Below are 20,588 nucleotides of genomic sequence, written 5' to 3'. Positions count from 1 at the left end.
CGCGCGGTCCTCCGACCGAGGCTGAGATCCTTCCGCCTGTAGGCGGCGGGAAAGTCCGTGGTAGAGGCACCGCTCCCTGTCGGAGCGCGTGACTCGAGCCGCCGTATTCGGCGGGATGACGGCGGCGTGAGGCCTAGTGACGTAGAATGGGGGGAGGGGACGGAGGCGCCTTCTCCCCACGCGCCCGTGCCTAGTCAGTGCAACGGATTAAAACGGCTCCCTCTCCGCCTTGCCAGGCCCAGCTCAGGGAGCTGAGACCCGCTTTTCGCCCCCCCCAGCAGCCCCAAGCACGACTTGAGGGGGACGGACGTAGAGGGGTTACCCCAGTGCCGGGGGCCCAGACGCTGCTCTCCCCAACGGCCAGCCCAACGCCTCCTGCAATAGTCACCTAAGCAATGGGGAGAATAAATTGCCTCCTTCCTCACCTATAATGCAGCAGAGGTGGGGAGGCTGCACCTACGCTCCCTCCACCCCGGACCAGGCTGGTTTCGGAGGTAACTTAGAGCAGCCCCAGGCTGGACCACGTTTATTCCAAGCTGCCCGTGATCCCACACAGGGGTGACACCTGGGGGGGTGCACATGCCCCCAGGCGCCATAGGCAGGGGGTGTGAGTAGTGGGGGTGTGTTCACTCTGTTTTTGCATTCGCTGTTTACTTTGTTAATGCTGTATGTGAGCGGTTCTCACACTGTGGATCCTGACCTCCTCCCCCCCCGGGGATTGCAAGCAACTTAGAGGGAAATTGCAAACAACTGAGAGGCTGGTTGCAGCAATGGAGAGGGGGGGTCACTGTATCACAAGTTTGAGAGCCCCTGGGCTACGTCTAGACTGGCATGATTTTCCGCAAATACTTTTAACGGAAAATGGCTTGGGCCAGCCCTGAACCTGTTCTGCTTATTAGATGAGAATCATGTCTGGCTGTGGTTGGGGGTGCAGGGCCCAGTGAAGCCCACACACTCTGTCACAGGGGGACAAAGGGTTGTCCAGGAGCAGGCCGGTCCTAGGGTTATCAGGTGGCTTAAAAAACAATACTGGACACACTTGATCTCAGACCGGGGGGGCGGGGCTGGCTGGGAGGATGTGTATGTATGGGGGAAACCGGCTTGTGGAAAGCAGGGTCTGGTGCGGGAAAGTGTCAGGGGCAGCAAGGCTGGCCGGGAGACATGGGGGGGGGGCAAGTACACAAATACGTACTGATACTCCTAATAATAATAAAACTAGCCTAATTAGAAGATACCAGACATTTTATGTGTCTGGTATTTTCTTAATTTTTTTTACGGACAGAACTCTCAAATTCTGGACTGTCCGGTTCAAAACCGGACACCTGGCAACCCTAGCAGGACCAGAGTCCCTGGGCATCTGGGGAGAAAATGCGGGATCCCTGCCCTGGTAGTTGCCTGGGCTGTATTATTTGGGGGTGGGAGTGGAGTAGGGGTGGAAAAGGTGGGACCTGGAGCAGAAAGGAGTGAGAGGGGAGGTTGTCCTGGCCCTTTCCTGTTTTGTGGGGAATAGAGTTAGTTTTAGAATTCATGAATGGCCTCTCTCCTCGTCCTTTTCCATGAAGAGCTGAGAGGGTAGCGTCACAGTTCCTATGTAGGTATAGAGGTATTTCAATCTTTAGTGGCCAAAGCAGTCCATTTAATTATATATAATAAATGCCTCGTTTTCCTTTCTTTCTCTAGTTGTCTCTCCTTCCTTTGGAAGAAAGATTTTCATAAATAGCAGCTGGCACCTTTCTTTAGGGCCTAGACACACTTGAATCTTTTTAAATAGACCTACCATTGCATGCATAAGAATATCAAGAGAATACTGTTGAAAAGTACATTTTCAATCATAATTCAAATGACCTTATGCTTATCTACTAGAAAACATGTAATATCAATTAATTAGGACTGAATCCTAATATTTATTTGATATCTTAAATGAGATAAAGGTTAATCAGCCTGAGATTTACAAATTACACAGGAGCAAAAGTCTCAAAGGGGGGAAAGATCTCCGAAATGGTAAGAGCTAGAGACACAAAATTTTGAACGGATACTACTGATTTTCTAACTTTAATAACTGGATTTGTTAGATCTCAAAATTGGTTCCTCCAGGGCCCCAATTGGGCCCACTGACCTTTTACTATATTTTCTCCTGGTGACGCTGGGTATTTCTGCTAGTAAAAATAAGACATCAGTTTATAATAGAAAAATCACAAAATATATTCTTACCTATAAAGTTCTTGACTGCATTATAATCAACACAAACACACACACAGAGAATGAACAAACCCATGGATATTTTCAGTGTATGTTCTTGGATGTACCCCCCCCCCCCAAAAAAAATCACACACATGCGTAATTTCTTTTTACATAAACTGTTATTGAATTACCAGATTCTAAACATAGCTGAATGGAGATTTATAATTGTAGGCATCCAAATCTACCAGTCATATGCTTGTCCTTGGTGAACTGCCATTAGTCAGTGAAATACTATGAAGAACTGGTTTGATTTCACTTAACTGATATTCAGATTGTCTTGGGTTTTCTTACTGCTTCCTCTGCAGAAAAGCAAGTATGTTTTTCCTCTACTGAGGTTTCAACAACATAGGTGCTTATCTTTACACACAAAGAAATCTTATTGTCTTTACATTTAGACAAATTTGTGTTTGCAGGATCAGAATATGTTTTGTAAAATGCTGTATTTTAAGAATAGTAGGGGTCCGGCATGAGGGTGGAGGGATGGGACTTTTTCAAACTCCAGCCACAAGTCAAGTTCCACCAACTTCTTGATGCAAATATGAAACGTTATTCAAAATAAATCACTTAGTTGTTCATAGTATAATCCTCTTATGTGCTTTGATCCATTATGACATTCACAATTATCATTAGGCTTCACAGTAACCCCCAGAGATTAATGGAAACATTTCATGTCTTTCATAGCTATTGCTTCATGATTTCTGCACCGCACACTTTGGCACATACCAATGCATTAGTTTTCATTTAGGTAAAATTGGGAATTTTTTTTCTACAACTGCAAAAGCTAGAGATTTAGGCCTAGACAGATTTTCAAAGTCACTATGGGATTTAAGTGTGCAGTTCCCATTAATTGGAATGGGATTTGCATGACTAAACTCTCTAGATGTCTTTGAAAATTTCAACTCGGTGTCCCTGAGGGGGATCCACAGGAAGTTGGAACCTGGTTGATAGAGACTGCAGGAAAGGACTGCTGAAGAAATGTATTCAGGCTACTTGGTGACCCTTGTTATAGGAAAAGTCATGGGTGATTAACATGAAAGCTATCCCCTGGTGCACACACTTCCACAAAAATCTCTAGTAACATCTGCCTTGACAGAAGCTGATCCAGACCCTGAGTGAATTTGACTTTCTGCCTATGTGCTATTTTCATAAAAAAATGTAGATCTGAAGCACACTAAACATGCAGTCTTAAAAATCTGCTAAATTATAATACCAATAAACATTCATGGTGCATAGGTTGTCAATTTAACAATGTTATCATCATGAAATGTTTATATGATGATGTTGGCCAGAGGCTCCAGTCAAAACTAGGGCCCTGTTGTGCTGGCCAAAGATATAAGTCCCTCTCATGAAGATATATATTGAAGTATTTTACAAGTAAATGCAATGATCAATTTTCTGTCGTCCTCCTTTGCTTTGCAGCAAAATAGTGAAACTATTGTATGATTAGTCAGTGCAACTCTAACGGCTGGGAATTACCAGAGAGACTGAAGTAGCACAGTGTTTCCCAATTTTATTTGGCTGAGGAACCCTTTTCAGCTTTTCAAAATTTCAAGGAACCCCTAGGTTTGTCAAGCAAAAAAAAGGGGAGGGTGGGGGAGGAGAAAGGGACCCACCAATTCATGAAATTCACATTCCTTCCCCAAGACCCCCCCCCCATCTCCCTTCTGTGAGGCCTCATCCGCTCTGTTCCCCTCCTCTCCATCACTTGCTATACCCAGCCCTTATACCTGTCTCAACCTAGTGAGAGTGAGGTGTGGGGTGGGAATGAGGGATTTGGGTGTGGGAAGGGGTGAGAAGTACAAGCTCTAGGAGGGAATTTGGATGCAGGAGAAGGGGCTGTTGACTCAGGGAGGGGGCTCTAGGCTGGGGAGTGTTGGGTTCAAGTGGAAGCTTGGGGTGCTGAGCAAGCCAGGGCTTGTGGATGTGAGGGTGCAGGAATTTGGGCTGGATATGTGAGGGACTCAGGGCAAGGAGGCTGTGAGTATGATGGGCTCAGGATACAGATTTGTGATGTATGGATGGTGGAGGAATGTTGTGGCAGAAGACTGAGGATGTGGGGATGCCGGAGTGTGGGGATGTAAGAAGCTCAGGATAGGGGGTTCCAGTGTATGATAGGCTCAGATTTGGGGTCAGGTGGTGTAGGAGTGTTATGATGCTGCAGTGAAATGGGGGTTTGGTCCCAATTGGGGGCTCGTTGGCCTGGCTTCATTTTTAAATAAAATATTATGTCAAACTCAAAAGGTTTTAGCATTGTCTTTATATATGAGAGGGGTGAGGAACCTGTTTTGAGTCAAAGGTCACTGACCCACAGAAAAGTCAGTTGGGGCCACACAAGTGAGATGCAAAAAAACAAAAAAAGCTCCTCCAAAAACCCCCAAGCCTCACTAATGTGGTCCCAAATGTGCTAGTGTGTACAGAGGACAGAGTGCTAGTGTGTGCTGGGGCTGGGGAGAGGGTGCTGCTGGGTGGAAGGATGCTGGCTCAGGTGGCAGGGTGCTGGGGCAAGGTGCTGGGACATGGTCCTGCTGGGCACTATGGTGACTGACAGGGTGCTGGGACAAGGAACAGGGTGCTGCTGGGTGCTAGCGTGGATGGCAGGGTGCTGGGGCCGGGGCCAGGGTGGTGCTGAGTCCTGGGGTGTGAGGCAAGGTGCTGGGGCCAGAGCTGTGCTAGGGTGGATGGCAGGGCTGCCAAGGAGCGGGATAGGGATGGGGATGGGGTGCAGGATCTGGGAGGGAGCTGGGGGGCGGAAGGGGACAAGGTCTGGGTAGGGTGCAGACCAGATAGGTAGGGTGCAGAAGCAGGCTGGATATAGGGTGTCTGGCTACGAGGGAGGGTGCGAGGAGGGGACTTGGGTAGGAGTTGGACCTCTCTGATCTGGCACCCTCTAGACCTGACTGGTCCCAGATGAGGAATTTTTGGACCAGGGGAGGTCATTTCAGGGCTCCTGGTCCCCCCCCCTTCTTCCTCACTAGGCTTCTTTGCACCTCTATCCCCTGCAACCGAACTAAGCTGCCCACCCCTGCTGGTTCCCTGCACTTCCCCCAAAACCATCCCTCACAATCCAAGGGAGTGCAGCACCATTTCCCTGCAGCCCCTCACAGCCCAGCTGAGCTGCCCGTCTGTTCTGTATGCCCTCCCCCATCCACCTCAGCCCAGCTGAGCCCTGTACTGGTTCCCTGCATGCCTCCCCCACAGCACAGCTGAGACCCGTTTCCCTGCACTTCCTCCAAGCCCCACAAAACTGCTGAGCCAAGAGCCCTGTCCCTCCCTCCCCTTGAGTCTAGCCCCGGTTCCCGGCACCTCCCTCCGCCTGCAGTCAAACCGAGCTCTGAGCTACACACACACACACACACACACCCCACCCCACAGCCCAGCCCCCCAGACCTCCCCACTCTGCAACCCAGCTGAGCTCAATTTCTCTGCACCTTCCCCCAAACCATGTAGACATGCTGAGCCAGTGCTGATTCCCTGCCCCTGCCTTCCTCCCTCCCCTTGGCTGTGTCTACACTGGCACAATCTTGCGCCAAAGCGGCTGCTCTTGCGCAAAAATTTGCTGCCTGTCTACACTGGCCGTGTGTTCTTGCGCAAGTACACTAACGTTCTCATGTATGAAATCAGGGCTTCTTCCGCAAGAACTACGATGCTCCCACTCAGGAATAAGCCCTTTTGAGCAACTATTCTTGCGCAAGAGGCCAGTGTAGACAGGCAACCTGAATTTCTTGAGCAAGAAAGCCCTATGGCTAAAATGGCCATCGGCACTTTCTTGGGCAAGAGAGTGTCCACACTGCCATAGATGCTCTTGTGCAAAAGCACAGCTCGCACATGGAAGAGTGGATGTGTTCTTGCACAAGAAACAACCAGTGTAGACATAGCCTAAGAGTTTCCTCACATGAGCAAAATGAATTTTGTGTTGTGCACCAGTATTGAGTTCATGTGGATTGTTTGGATGTGCCACCCAAGTTATTAATAAATATTTTTAAACCTCTACTTTTTCCCTCTGCTGCCCTGACTCCTCACCCTCCTCTGCTGTCCTGATTCCTGCTCTTCTCACTGTCCTCAGCCCTCCTGCAACCTGCCTCCCTCCACCAGCCCTTCTCTCCTCCCTGTGCCCACTTCTCCAGTAGCCCCACTCAGAAGAGGGGATGAGGAGGGGTAGCTCACATGATCAAACACCTCCCTCTACACACCTGCCTTGTGTCTCTCCTCTGATGGTGGTCCCTCCACTGGGCAGGTGCCTGCCCAGAATCCCCTGGCACCTGCACCTTCTCTTACCCCTGCACCCTCCTGGTGCCTCCCCCTTCCCTCACTTCCCCTGCTCCCTTTGCTCCATTTTTCCCTGATGCCCACCCCTCACCACCCTCTGCCCCTCATGCCCCTGTGCCCTCTCACATGACTTGCTCCATCCCAGCCTTCCTCATGCCCACCCCTTCTTTCAAGCCTTCTCCCAGCACCTCCCCTCACCCCTCTAGCCCCCAATGCCCTTACCCTCTCCCCTCCCAGCATCACCCTGTCCCCCTCCCACTGACACCTCTCCTCCTGCCCTTTTCCTCATTGTCTGCGCTTGGCCCCCTGCTATTTGTCTCTCCTCCACCCCTGTCCCTTTGGTGCCTTCCCCTCCGCCTCCGCACAAGCACCTTCCTCTCCCAGCCCTTCCCCTTTCCGTCTGCACAAGCCCCTTCCCTTCCCCCTCCCCCTCCCTCCCCCATACCTTCTGCCTTCCACTTTGCGGGGCCGGAGTCTGTGCTCTGTCTCCGGACTCCGAACCCGCAACTCAGCCATGCGGTGCAACACAGCGCCCAGCAAGTTTAAAATCCCGGGCTGTGACGATCTGTCATGTCCGGGCGTCTCTCCACCCACTGGCTTGAGCCTGCGGCGCAGGGCAGCAGCAGCCAGTGAGGGGGAGCTCAGGGAAGGTTGCGCACGGCAGGGATGGGTCCGGGGACGGGGGAGAGACGCTCTGGGGACGGGCTGGGAGGACGCGCGTGGGGGGGGGGGGGGGTCGGGACCTGCTCCAGCTCCAGCTCCAAATATTGCGGGATCATGGGCACCACAAGCCCACTGTGACCGCCTCGGGGGTGCGATCACCCCCTCCCGGGCGGGAGGGGGGTTCAGCGAACACCGTCGACAGCCCTCGGTCTGTTGGTCCCGGAGTTTAGTCGGTATTGGCATCTTTGGGCGTGATCACCCCGCTTGGCCGAGTCCGGGAGAGCTGCGACCCCAGGGGTCACCTGTCCCCTTCTGCGGGGCTTCTCCCCACGGTCTCCGTTGGAGGTTCCCCCTCGCCGGCGTTGGAGCAACTTTCACCCCTGACGATGGCAGGGAGGGAGGAGGGGGACCCGGGCCCACCCTCTCCACCGGGTCCCAGCCCGGGGCCCTAAGCACAGGGGTCCGCTTGCTCCCAGTGCAGTGGACGTGGGATGCCTTCCCAAAACGCGCCCACACACGGGTGCCAAAAGGGCCCTGCCCCGGGCTGCTTCCTTCCCCATACGGACCCCGTGGGGTCCCCGTGGCCTACCGGTTCGGCCGCTCGGCGCGGGAGGAGTCCGTTCTCCGTCATAGGGTCCGGGTCTGGCGGCAGCCCGCGGCTGCAGGTATCTTCGAACTCCCGGCTCCGGGAGTCCCCGTCGGGGGCTCCGGGCTTCCTGGAGGTGGCACTGCCCCCTCCCGAGCCCCCGGCTCCCCCCAGCTGGGCGTCGCGGCGGAGGACCCCCCATCTCTCTGTCCCCCTTCGGGCTCCTCAGTGCGGGCCGCTCTCGGCCCATCACACGCACACAACTCACCGCCCATGCCTCTGCTGGCCGGTGCAGCATGACTAGCCACAAAAACTGAGAAGTTTCACTTTTTGACTATACACCAGCTCTCTCTCTCTCTTTTTCAGAGGGGGTGGGGGAGCACCGGCTCCTCGCGGAACCCCTCGTTGTGCTCCGCGGAACCCCAGGGTTCTGCAGAGCACCAATTGGGAAACACTGAAGTAGCAAATGACAATAATACCCTGAAAGTAGGTTAGCATGTCAATGTTTGGTGGAGGCTTGCTAGCAACTCCACTAGGCAACAGCTGTTTTCAAGGGCCTGTGACAAGAAGAAATCTGCTTTTGTAAACATGTAAGTTTACAGGTTTGCTTTTAAAAAAATATTTTTACTAATTTTTCAAAGTTTTAACATAAACATGACCATTTACAGTTATTTTTTAAAAGGTCTTCCTTTATAATAGCTAAGAAAGAGCAGGGTGATGGTTTGATATGTTCAGATATTTTAAGTGCTACAGTGAGGCTTGTAAAAATGTATCAACATTTCCTAAAATTACTGACTCCATAAATAACAGTATGCATGATTTACTAAGCAAATAATGTAAATAAGTAGTACAGTCATACAAACCATTCTTTAATAGCTGGTATATTTAAAAATCATTTATTTATTATGTGGGACACTGATAACGTGCATTCCAAATAAATCTGATAATAGGTACAAGTCAATAGCATTCACTGGACAATAACTAAAAGACAAAGGACTAAGTCTCTCAGGGTGTGTCTAGACTGCAGGGTTTTTCCGGAAAAACAACTGTTTTTCCAAAAAACTTTACTTACATCCACACTGCTATTGCGTTCTTTCAAAAGAAAATCAAAAGAACGCAGGAGTTTTTCCAACATTGGTAAACCTCATTCTATGAGGAAGAATGCCTTTCCCAAATGACCTCTTTCAGAAAAAGGCGTGTGTGGATGCGGAAGAGAGAGTTTTTTCGGAAGAAGAGAAAAAAGCACAGGTGCTCTGGTGGCTACTCCATCCATAGTAATCACATCTTAAATGCGAGATTAGCATCCATTCAGTATGGATGCTATCGAAAAAGAAGATCACTTTTTCAATGCGCTTTGGCAGTGTGGATGCTGTCTTTTGGAATACGTTTTTTCGGAAGATCTCTTCTGGAAAAGCTTCTTCCAAAAGAAGCTTGCAGTCTAGATGTACCCTCAGTGAAATACCAACTTTTGCTGTAACTTTCCCTGTTAAAAAAACAGCTAGAAAAAACATTAGTAGCTTTTAGTTTTTCTGAAAAATCATACAGATCTGATTTTTCGAAATAACACCTTGTTTCCTTCTCTACTAAAGATTACTGAACATTCCTCTGGTAAATCATATCACTTCAGTGGCAACACTGGTGGGAACTCTAATGTACATAAGCCTCTTGAAATAAAGTTTGTTTCTGTTTTGCATCCTCAGAGTCTCAATGCTTAACAAATGATAAGCAATAAAAGTGCCAAAACACTAACATGTTAGTACACATGGTGAAACAAGCTTTAATCAGATGTGGAATACCGTTTAGATTTTCAATTTCTTTGTTATCCTCTATGGAAGGTATTAAATCTCTTAATAACAGTGTAGTTTAGTTTCTAAAAGGAAGGTAGGAGCTACCCTTCTTAATAATTCTGGTTAATCATTCTATGCATTAATTTTTAATTACCAACTTTTAACAAGTTATTCTGCCCTCTTTACTATCCACAAGGCGTAGGCTACTTTTTAGTAAGACTAAATATATTCTAATGATCATATCAAAGTTGCCAGCAGGGTTAGAAGTTGTTTTCTGTTGGGGGAAAATATTGTCAAATATATGGTTGTAACCTTTAAAAACAATTATGTTCTTTAGAAGTGATAAGTTACATACATGGCTCATACATACTTGAATTCTAATTAACACCTTTAAAGAGTGAAAGCATATATAGCTCCTGAGTCAGGTCAAATATATTTAAAACTACAATTAACATCTTTAATAGATGTCACTGCCACAGCCAAGAAAACACAAAAAAGTGGGGGCATTCATGGCAAAATCCTCCTTTGCAAGGATTAATCCTGTGTAAAGAAGACACTCAAGAGGCCAGATCTTAGCCTCTGTAAACGCTTCTTTGCACAATTCCATACTCATAAATCTAATTTAAAGATGGCCTAACTGGACAGATGAGGATTATACTTGAATCCTCCTTGTGAATTTACTACAGCCTGGAATAATGTAGGCTGCTCTAATTCTAATTCTGGGGATTGAACTCTGGCACTTAGCAGCTCCAGAGTGAGTCATTATAAAGATGGTCCTCAGGCTGGCCAGACTCAGTGCTTTTTTTGTAACAGTACTGCCCGGTACTTAGTACTGGCACCTCCAGTTATAGCTTACCTGGAAAGAATGGAATGTACCAGCACCTTTGTACACGAATGTCTGACAGTTGGCTGGGCCACGTGTCTTAAAGGGTCTGCCTGTCTTAAAAGGGCAATGCTGGCCCCACCTGGCTTTGCTTTTTTTTTTTTTTTTTCACCCCCCTCAACAACTTTTTCCCTGGGCTGTGTCTACATTGGCACCCCTTTCCGGAAAAGGGATGCTAATGAGATACTTCGGAATTGCAAATTCCGCGGGGGATTTAAATATCCCACGCGGCATTTGCATGAACATGGCTGCCGCTTTTTTCCGGCTCGGGGTTTTGCCGGAGAAAAGCACCAGTCTAGACGCGATCTTGCGGAAAATAAACCCTTTTCCGGAAGATCTCTTATTCCTACTTGAAAGGGTTTATTTTCCGCAAGATCACGTCTAGAGTGGCGCTTTTCTCCAGCAAAACCCCGAGCCGGAAAAAAGCGGCAGCCGTGTTCATGCAAATGCTGCGGGGGATATTTAAATCCCCCACGGAATTTGCAATTCCGAAGTATCTCATTAGCATCCCTTTTCCGGAAAGGGGTGCCAATGTAGACACAGCCCTGGAGTACCGGCACTTTTTTTTTTTTTTTAAAAAAAACACACACAAAAAAAGCACTGGCCAGACCCAAGTATCAGACCCTCAAAAGAAGGACTTTAAAAGACTCTTTTCATTAGTTTTCTTTTTTACTTATATCTTTATCTTATTGATAAACTAGGCAAATATAACTTAGATAGGGCCACGATAAGGTGGGTGCATAATTGGCTGGATAACCGTAGTCAGAGAGTTGTTGTTAACGGTGCTAAATCCTGCTGGAAAGGGATAACAAGTGGAGTTCCGCAAAGGTCTGTTTTGGGACCCGTACTGTTCAATATCTTCATCAATGATGTAGATATTGGGATAGAGAGTACGCTTATTAAGTTTGCAGATGATACCAAACTGGATGGGGTTGCAACTTCTTTGGAGGATAGGGACATAATTCAAAATGACCTTAGCAAGTTAGAGAAATGGTCAGAGGTAAACAGGATGAGGTTTAATAAAGAGAAATGCAAAGTTCTCCACTTAGGAAGGAACAATCAGTTCCATACATACAAGATGGGAAGCGACTGTCTAGGAAGGAGCATGGCGGAAAGGGATCTAGGGGTCATAGTGGGCCACAAGTTGAATATGAGTCAACAGTGTGATGCTGTTGCAAAAAAAGCAAATATGATTCTAGGTTGTATCAACAGGTGTGTTGTAAGCAAAACTCGTGAAGTCATTCTGCCGCTCTACTCTGCACTAGTTAGGCCTCAGCTGGAGTACTGTGTCCAGTTCTGGGTGCCACATTTCAAGAAAGATGTGGAGAAATTGGAAAGGGTACAGAGAAGAGTGACAAGAATGATTAAAGGTCTAGAGAACATGACCTATGAAGCCAGGCTTCATGAACTGGGCTTGTTTAGTTTGGAAAAAAGAAGATTAAGGGGGGACATGATAGTGGTTTTCAAATATCTAAAAGGGTGTCACAAGGAGGAAGGAGAAAAATTGTTCCTCTTGGTTTCTGAGGACAGGACAAGGAGTAATGGGCTTAAAGTGCAGCAAGGGAGGTTTAGATTGGCCATTACGAAAAAATTCCTAACTGTCCGGGTGGTCAAATATTGGAATAAATTGCCAAGGGAGGTGGTGGAATCTCCCTCTCTGGAGATATTTAAGAACAGGTTAGATAGACATCTGTCAGGGATGGTGTAGACAGAGCTTGGTCCTGCCTTGAGGACGGGGGGCTGGACTCGATGACCTCTCGAGGTCCCTTCCAGTCCTATGATTCTATTATCTGTGTTATCAGACTCATCCTCCATTTAACTGTATTATGGAGCATATTCTCAAATGTGTGCTACAGTTCATTAATTCTGACCAGAGAACTAGTCCACGTGGAAAAGACTACAAACCTGCCTCAAACTGTTTCAATTAATCTTTGACCAAAGTCTTTTGTCCCACAATACCCTCATTTTGCACATTTGTAATGTCATAGAATGAACATAATTGAGAAGCCATATAATCTCAGAAATTGGGATGCTAAAATCTTTGGTCACTTGAAGTAACACTTAAACCTGTTAGATTTTAGAATGTATTGACAAGTTGCCATGATGTTGCGATATCAATTTATAACCATGAATCCAAGCTCCACAAGACTAGGTTAGATGTTCTTTAGTTCGGAAAGACTAGTTTTTTGTTGTGATAAATTCTTTAAATCTTGCAGGAAGAGAGCCAGACATTAGGAAGGATCACCTTTCTAGGAGTAGATTAAACCTGTTGCAGAGTAACATTTGCAGTGTTCTGAGCTGTCTTCAGCCTTGTTTTTTTGTAATATTACACTTTCCTGTTCTCATTTTTCTCTTTTTTGTATTAAATCTACCCCTTTATTTCTTTGTTCTCAGGATCTGAACAATTTATTTGCTCAGGTGGATCCAATATCAATGCATCCTCCCTGCAAAAATTTCTGGTGTTCTTTCTTGTGTCCCTGACATACTGGTAGGTTAATAGATCCATGGTCCAAAGCATTCAGTTATTTTGGATATTATCAAATGCAAATATTTTTGAATGGCTCTGAATTTTTCATAATACATCTTTCTATTTTCTTAATGGGGAGGGAGAGGGAAGCAAAACACAATGAAGGTCAGTTTCATTCTTTGTGCAAGTCCATTGGCAGGAATGTGTGTAATATGAGGGATACCTTGTGTTGCAGCAGGAAAAAAGCAATGGAAAATTGTATATTATATAAATATCATGCAAGTATGCTGGAGTACACACTTGTATGACAAGTGTAAAGGAGCACACAAAGTGAAAGGCCATAAGAACAATCAGGCGTTTAGTACTGTACAGTACTTGTTGCAATTTAAAGTACATATGAGTTCTGGCACTGTATATATTCAGAATAGTATCAGTAGCATTTGCTAGTATCAGTCGATATTAGCAACATAAAGAATTATTTCATCATTATAAATAGCATCATGCCTTTATATACTATGTGGCAATGTCCTTGTGTTGTTTGATAGAATTTGGTTGTTTCATAAGAATGCATATGTCTTTACTCTGAGCCAGCAGTTCTCAAACCAGGGGTCAGGCCAGGTACGGCCCCTAATGTGGTTTGTGACATGGTTTTAATGCAGTCACCAAGGCTGGCACAAAAGAAAATCTATGGGACACAATCATACCGAGATATAAAATATATCGGAAGGATAGAGCAGGCCGTGTGGGTGGCGGAGTGGCACTGTATGTGAAAGATAACGTAGAATCAAATGAAATACAAATATTAAATGAATCAACATGTTCAATAGAATCGCTATGGGTAGTAATTCCATGCTCCAATAATAAAAAATTAGCAGTAGGGATATATTATCGACCATCTGACCAGGACAGTGATACTGACATTGAAATGCTGAGGGAGATTAGAGAGGCTGCCAAAATAAAGAACTCTATAATAATGGGGGATTTTAATTATCCTCATATTGACTGGATACATGTCACCTCAGGAAGAGAAGCAGAGATAAAATTTCTCAGCGGATTAAATGACTGCTTCTTGGAACAGCTGGTACTGGAACCCACAAGGGGAGTGGCAATTCTTGATTTAGTCCTGAGTGGAGCGCAGGATCAGGTCCAGGAGATAACCATTACAGGACCGCTTGGGAATAGTGACCATAATATAATAACATTTAACATTCCTGTGGTGGGAAGAACACCTCAGCAGTCCAGAACTCTGGCATTTAATTTCAAAAAGGGGGATTATACAAAAATGAGGAGGTTAGTTAAACAGAAATTAAAAGGCACAGTGACTAGAGCCAAACCCCTGCAAGCTGCATGGAAACTTTTTAAAGACACCATAATAGAGGCCCAACTTAAATGTATACCCTAAATTAAAAAGCATAGCAAGAGACCTAAAAACGAGTCACCATGGCTTAACCACCATGTAAAAGAAGCAGTGAGGGTATGTCTACACTGCCACCCTACTTCGAACTAGGGTGGCTAATGTAGGCAATCGAAGTTGCAAATGAAGCCCGGGATTTAAATATCCCGGGCTTCATTTGCATCTTGCCAGGCGCCGCCATTTTTAAATACCTGTTAGTGAAGACTCCGTGCCCGTGGCTACACGCGGCATGGAGTAGGTAGTTCGAATTAGACTCTCTAATTCGAACTACCGTTACTCCTCGAGGTGTAATGAGGTGGAGCGAAGTGTAACGGTAGTTCGAATTAGAAAGCCTAATTCGAACTACCTACTCCGTGCCGCATTTAGCCATGGGCACGGAGTCCACACTAACGGGGATTTAAAAATGGCAGCACCCAGCAAGATGCAAATGAAGCCTGGGATATTTAGATCCCGGGCTTCATTTGCAACTTGGATTGCCTACATTAGCCACCCTAGTTCGAACTAGGGTGGCAGTGTAGACATACCCTGAGAGACAAAAAGGCATCTTTTAAGAAGTGGAAGTCCAATCCTAGTGCAATAAATAGAAAGAAACATAAACACTGTCAAATCAAGTGTAAAAATGTAATAAGAAAAGCAAAACAAGATTTTGAGGAACAGCTAGCCAAAAACTCAAAAAGAAATAGCAAAATGTTTTTTAGGTACATTAGAAGCAGGAAGCCTGCTAAAAAACCTGTGGGTCCCCTAGACGATCGAGCTATAAAAGGAGAAATCAAGGACGATAAAGCCATTGCGGAGAAACTAAATGATTTCTTTGCTTCAGTCTTAATGGCTGAGACTGTTTGGGAGATTCCCAAATCTGCACCATCCTTTGTGGGTGATGAATCTGAGAAACTGTCCTGAACTGAAGTGTCATTAGAGGAGGTTTTGGAACAAATAGAAAAACTTAATGTCAACAAATCTCCGGGACCGGATGGCATTCATCCAAAGGCTCTAAAAGAACTCAGATGGGAAATTGCTGAACTATTATCTGTGGTTTGTAACCTATCCTTTAAATCGGCTTCCGTACCTAATGACTGGAAGGTAGCTAACGTGACACCAATATTTAAAAAGGTCTCTAGAGGCAATCCTATCAATTACAGACTGGTAAGTCTAACTTCAGTACCGGGCAAATTAGTCGAAACAATAGTAAAGAATAAAATTGTGAGGCACGTAGAAGTAAAATTTGTTGGACAAAAGTCAACATGTTTTCTGTTAAAGGAAATCATGTCTTACTAATCTGTTAGAGTTCTTTGAAGGGGTTAACAAACATGCAGACAAGGGGGATCCAGTAGATATAGTATATTTAGATTTTCAAAAAGCCTTTGACAAAGGTCCCTAACCAAAGGCTCTTGTGTAAATTACATTGCCATGGGGTAAGAGGGAAGGTCCTTTCATGAACTGAGAACTGGTTAAAAGACAGGAAACAAAGGGTAGGAATAAATGGTAAATTTTCAGAATGGAAAGGGGTAACTAGTGGTGTCCCCCAAGGGTCAGTCCTGGGACCAATCCTGCTCAACTTATTCATAAATGATCTGGAGAAAGGGGTAAGCAGTGAGCTGGTAAAGTTTGCGGATGATACCAAACTGTTTAGGATAGTCAAGACAGAATCAGACTGTGAGGGACTCCAAAAAGATCTCACCAAACTGAGTGACTGGGCAACAAAATGGCAAATGTGGATAAGTGTAAAGTAATGCACATCGGGAAAAATAACCCCAACTATACGTACAGTATGATGGGGGCTAATTTGGCTACGACAAATCAGGAAAGAGATCTTGGAGTTATTGTGGATAGTTCCCTGAAAACTTCCACACAGTGTGCAGTGGTGGTCCAAAAGGCAAATAGGATGCTAGGAATTATTAAGAAAGGGATAGAAAATAAGACACAGAATATCTTACTGCCCCTGTATAAAACTATGGTATGCCCACATCTTGAATACAGTGTATAGATGTGGTCTCCTCACTTCAAAAAAAGATATTTTGGCCTTGGAAAGGGTTCAGAAAAGGGCAATTAAAATGATTAGGGGTTTGGAACGGGTCCCATATGAAGAGAGGTTAAAACGACTGGGACTTTTCAGATTAGAAAAGAGGAGACTGAGGGGGGAGATGATAGAGGTATATAAAATCAGGAGTGGTGTGGAGAGGGCAAATAAAGAAAAGTTATTTATTAGTTCCCATAATAGAAGAACTAGAGGACACCAAATGAAGTTAATGGGTAGCAGGTTTAAAACTAATAAAAGAAAGTTCTTCACACAGTGTGTAGTCAACCTGTGGAACTCCTTGCTAGAGGAGGCTGTGAAGGCTAGGACTATAACAGAGTTTAAAGAGAAGCTAGATAATTTCATGGAGGTTAGGTCCATAAAAGGCTATTAGCCAGGGGATAGAAATGGTGTCCCTGGCCTCTGTTTGTCAGAGGCTGGAGAAAGATGGCAGGAGACAAATCACTTGATCATTGTCTTCGGTCCACCCTCTCTGGGGCACCTGGTGCTGGCCACTGTCAGCAGACAGGCTACTGGGCTAGATGGACCTTTGGTCTGACCCAGTATGGCCGTTCTTATGTTCTTAGTGAACTAATTCAGAACTAACTGATTTCCTACTAATTGGGATGTGGTTTCTTTGCTCTCCAAAGAATGAATTATTGCCACTTGAATAGAAAAGAGAAGCTGGATAGGGGACATGAAAGCAGTTTTCAAGTACCTACAAGGGTGTTACAAGGAGGAAGGAGAAAAAATATTCTCCTTGACCTCTGATGATAGGGTAAGAAGCAATGGGCTTAAATTGCAGCAGGGAGGTTTAGGTTGGACATTAGAAAAACTTCCTGTCAGGATGTTTAAACACTGAAATAAATTGCCTAAGGAGGTTGTAGAATCTCCCTCACTGGACATATTTAAGAGCAGGTTAGGTAGACCTCGATCAGGGATGATAGATGGTGCTTGGTCCTGCTGTGAGGGCAGGGGAATGGACTTGATGACCTCTTGAGGTCCCTTCCCTTTTTAGTATTCTAAGATTCTTTGCAACTCTTCTGGCTTTGATTACTTTAAAAAGTTGCAATAGTACCACTTTGTCACAAGAGGGAGCTCACATCATTGTAGTCTGTATGATTTAGGTAGTTTAGAACCACCGAGTGCAATAATGTAGCATAATATGCTTATATACAGGGCTTGACAAATAATGCAATCTACTCACCCAGGGCGAGTAGATCGCAACCCAGAAGAGCCAGGTTCGGGCAATCTGCGCATGCGCAGATCGCCGGACAGCGTGGCTGGCGAGCGGGGCTCACTGCGGTTTGGTGAGCCCTGCTTATATATATTTGTATGTCCTATATATAATGTGTTCAGTGAAACCAAGCATGAACAAATGTAATTAATTGAAAAATAGACATTTTACTCCTTTTCAGACATGAGGCCTTCTATCAAACACATTTATACTAAAAATAAATGGTAATTACCAGTCTTATGCCTACTGGATCAGAGCATTGGTTCAATATCCTGCCTCTGGCAGTAGCCAATACCTAATGCTGTCATTAAAAACCCCAACACCATTTACCAAAGTTAGTTTGTCAGTTCAGGGGTACAATACTGGATGTTTCAATTTCTAACCTACAAACTTAAATGCTAGAATCAACATTAACTCCCTTCTTAGAATGTTACAAAGTGGGTAACTGACTAATCGTGCATTGAGTACACAATTAGTCAATAAGGGGCACTGCTGCAGCTCTGGGCTACGTCTACACTGGCACCCTTTTCCGGAAATGCTTAAAACAGAACAGTTTTCCGTTATAAGTATTTCTGGAAAAAGCGCGTCTACATTGGCAGGATGCTTTTCCGGAAAAGCACTTTTTCCGGAAAAGCGTCCGTGCCAATGTAGACGCACTTTTCCGCAAAAAAGCCCCGATCGTCATTTTCGCGATCGGGGCTTTTTTGCGGAAAAGAAATCTGTGCTGTCTACACTGGCCCTTTTCCGGAACAGTTTTCCGGAAAAGGACTTTTGCCCGAACGGGAGCAGCATAGTTTTTCCGGAAAAGCACTGATGATTTTACAGTAGATCATCAGTGCTTTTTCGGAAATTCAAGGGGCCAGTGTAGACAGCTGGCAAGTTATTCCGGAAAAGCGGCTGATTTTCCAGAATAAGTGGCCAGTGTAGACACCTGAAGTTTTATGCAGTAAGAGTCAGGCATGCAGACAGCCCAGCTCCTACTACATTTCAACTTCAGAGTCACAGTGGGCGTAGGTCTGGGACCCAGGATGAGCTGGGACTCGCAGTCCTGCCTCATGCTGAGTCCCAGACCACTGCGGCTCTGCCTTTTTAAGTGTAGTAAGAATAATTCTTTCCCACTTGTGATAATTTGGAGTCCCTAGAGGCATGGAACCACAAGTAGTTTTTATTTAGAGAAAAGGGGGAAAAATCAATAAAAAGATATGAGAAATCTGTTTCTCTTTAATTAAGAAAGCTAAACAAATCAAATCAGGGCGTCAGGAGTTAGGTGAACCCCAGATCCCAATAATAATTGTCTGGTTTACAGAGATTCAGAATTTAGTCCCACTGCAAAACACACTCATAGGTTCAGTTAGACTCAGTAGTAGTTAAGGGGTAACTCATCTCTACCAGACTGCTCCATTTCAGAAAGAAACACTCTACCAGGTCCCACACCATGGAGGCTGCCTGGCCCAGTTCTGTGATATCAGCTCTGCTTCCACTAGTCTGATGAATAAAGGTGGGGCACAGTCAATTTAAGGATTGCCATAATCTGTTGTGTCATTGCATAATCATCTAGGCATTGCTGCTAACCCTATCAGGCTTCACTGTGCCATCATCTCTGCATGGCTGCTGCCACTATTAGTCTACTCCTGCATATTCACAGAATTGCAAGCTGGAGAAGTCTGAGCAAAATGGAACCCTTTGAGTCTGGCCCTTGGGACAGATCCCCCAGTCTCTAGGATAGAACCTTCTCCCTTTTGTATCAATCTTGAAATTTGTGTTGCCAAACCAAAATCCAGTCTTATTAACAGATTCACTCCAGAACACAAATTCCTACGCCCTTTCATTAGAACAGTATTAATAATAGACAATTATTTATACAAAACATCTAAATCCACCCCCTCCAACAAAAAAAACCCTCAGTAGGTGGGATTCCTGGTAAGAAACCTTCTAACTGATGTAAATGAAGGTAGCCCTAGCTGGCTTCTTCCTTTTTTTCCCCCTGCAGAGAGAACAGAGTCCCCTCGCTGTCTTCTGAGGCTTATGGGAGTGTCACAAAGAGAAGAAAGTTACACAAAGCCAATCATTAACTATAATCTGCATATATAATTACTGAATATTCTTGCATCACAACTGCATGCCAATATTTTTTTAATTCCCTGTTTAAGTTTGTGACAAGACTGCAAACAAACTTGTGTCAATGTATTTTAAATCTAGTATCTCTACTTCTTAAGGTCTGAGCTTCTTCCAGGAATAGCAAATATAATGAAGTTAGTCCCCAAGCTAGGTGTGCAGGTAGGCCCCATTAACCTGGTATAATATCCTGGAAATGTGAACAATCAGAAAAGTCCTGGAGATTAAAATCCTGTCTGTCCTGTAACTTTCAACTGAGTTTGAAACCATTTACTTGGTTTGTGTCCTCATACAACATGCCTAATGCTTGTTTTGCCATTGCTGGTGGCCTAAGCTAGGCTGTGGTGTCTTTCTGTAACAAGTTCAGTCCACCAAATTTTTGCAGTATAGCTGATAGCCCCTGCCTTAGGGGCCTGGTGGGTACCTGTGGGTGATGCTCCAGAGTACATTGGCCCACAAGCAGTTGATGTTATTCCATATGCCTGTCCTCCAGGGACTTTACTCTGTGATGAGGGAATATGAGATAGCTGCCCTTATTTTTGCAGCATACATTGATATAAGCATGATTAGAAAGCTTATTAGATGTGGATTCACACACTGGTTTCACATGATCATGTTGTTTTTTAAAAGTACATTCATATAACTCAATTCTGTTTCCAAGAAAGATACTGATGTAAGCAAAACAAGTTTTAATTTTTACTGGAAGTGTTACATTGTTTTATGATTTTCATTAAAAATACTCTGAAATTTGAAAACTGAGAAAGCTTCTACCTCCTGAAAACCAAAACATTTTAGTTTGGGGCTTTTTGATGAAAATGTAGTTAAAAATGACATTTTACAGAAATGAACAAATGTGTTTAGAATGGAGTAATTCAGTTAGCTCTAGTCACAACTAGTTGTAAAAAACACAGCTGT

The 20,588-nt window shown here is 45.1% G+C and overlaps 1 long non-coding RNA gene across 1 annotated transcript; it reads left to right on the top strand.

Moving 5' to 3' along the window:
• Positions 1 to 20,273, top strand: LOC112544648 (uncharacterized). The gene is made up of 3 exons (XR_012896373.1): positions 1 to 494; positions 12,821 to 12,914; positions 19,775 to 20,273. It is a non-coding gene; the product is annotated as an uncharacterized LOC112544648 (long non-coding RNA).
• Positions 20,274 to 20,588: the final 315 nt, after the last annotated feature.

This window comes from Pelodiscus sinensis, chromosome 17 (assembly GCF_049634645.1).
Source record: "Pelodiscus sinensis isolate JC-2024 chromosome 17, ASM4963464v1, whole genome shotgun sequence".
Classification (NCBI taxonomy): Eukaryota; Metazoa; Chordata; order Testudines; family Trionychidae; genus Pelodiscus; species Pelodiscus sinensis.
Note: the sequence above shows the minus strand (reverse complement) of the source record. Positions and strands in the feature narration are given on the sequence as shown.